The 1,608-nt window shown below is 41.7% G+C and overlaps 1 protein-coding gene across 1 annotated transcript in view; it reads left to right on the top strand.

Moving 5' to 3' along the window:
• The window catches only part of nfatc1 (nuclear factor of activated T cells 1), a 48,128-nt gene that overhangs the window by 15,859 nt on the left and 30,661 nt on the right, over positions 1-1,608 (top strand). The gene's annotated exons all lie outside the window — the stretch shown is intronic.

Raw genomic sequence — 1,608 nt, 5'->3', positions numbered from 1 at the left:
GGGGGGGGGGCTGCTCCTCCCAGATGTTGATACAAGGACGTTTACAAACAGTAATTTCCTTGATTAGCTTTAGCGAAGCAACGTGAGGCCGAGGGCGAGCACTGTAAACACGTGTGATCCTATCAGCTGCGGTGACTCATTCATAAAGAGAGGGAAGCCTTTTTCATTGTTCCACCTGTGAAAGGAAGAATTCAAGGCTGCCGGGGCACACAGGCAGCACCCCCTCACCCCCCCCACCCCCCACCCCGCTCCAGCAACGCACAATGGAGGAGTGAGATTGTTTATCAAAACAGGAAGTGATTGTGTGAGTGCAGGCCTTGTTCCCCTCGCCCTGACCTCTTTGATTAACGCTGATCTCTTCCGACAGAAAAAAACACCACGGGCTGAATTAAAGCTCTGCACATGGAGCTCCAGCTCAAACTAAAATAAAACAATAACATCCTCTATTCCTGTGTTCTCTGTTCTTCTAATGCTCTAAAACTCGGAGGATCTGTAGACCCGCTATCTTAACCAGATAGGCTTAAGTACGGTGGCCCCAGAGACCCAACACACTGCAGCTTAAGATAACACATGCAAACAGACCAAAGACAAACAACTTCACACAAAAACATCTTCATCAGCTTGACTCCGCATGTGCTGCCAATACTCACAATTACAACAAATACACAAACACGCTGCAAATACATGCAACAGCGTTTTGTCTGTTTGCACGTGTTGCATGTGTTTTCTTGAGTTGCAGTCGAGCTCTCAGAGCCAAACATGATTATTTAGAATAGTTTTGTGCCATTTTCATTTAGCACTGTAAAATGTGACAAGTTGATCTTACTTAAAAAAATCTAAGAAACCGATTGCCTTAAAAAACGAAGTAAATATAACTATTAGTTTTAAGTCCCGTTGACTTTAAATCCACTTGTTCAGTTTACTTCAAATTTAGTTATATTTACTTCACATAATGAAGTTGTTCCAACTTAAAAATGGCAACTGCAGTTAACTTGCTATTTTAGTGTGTAAATATTTCAATGTAATGTAAAACTACTTTTTGGTAGTTTTACCAAGCATATATAGAGATATATGTATATATATATATTAATGAACTTTAGGTGGTGAATGACATAAGGAATCATTAATTGATTAGTTTTTTCTGTGTGGACTGAATCTTACAGGATAAAGCTTGTAAGCGAACTGTAAGTTAAGAGTTTGTATCAAACTATAACTTATACTTGTCTTTTTCATAAATACTGCGTGACTCAGCCACAATAGATGCAGGTTTTAACCCCTCCCCCCGAGGTTTAACCCAACCAATGGGATTATTTCTACCTCTAAGAAACATTTAATCGACTAAATCTCAGATCTGAGAGACGTGAGAGTGAATTATTCCACTTGTTTTGGAGAAAGGAAAACATAGAGCTTCATGAAAGGTCAGGAGAGTTTGGGTCAGCAACAGATCTGAACCTGACGGTGTTTAGGACCATGTGCAGCTCTGGACCGGTGTTGATGGGTGTGCTCCCTTGTTTTTGATGAGGGTTTCCCCGCGTCTGGCACCAGCATCAGATTCCTGGGCAATCCTACCATGGAAACAACCCTTAAGCCAGGCTTCCACAACACTGC

Source organism: Seriola lalandi, unplaced genomic scaffold, assembly GCF_002814215.2.
Source record: "Seriola lalandi dorsalis isolate HSWRI2012SDOR001 ecotype SW California unplaced genomic scaffold, Sedor1 jcf7180002054954, whole genome shotgun sequence".
Classification (NCBI taxonomy): Eukaryota; Metazoa; Chordata; class Actinopteri; order Carangiformes; family Carangidae; genus Seriola; species Seriola lalandi.
This window is presented reverse-complemented; position numbering and strand designations above follow the sequence as displayed.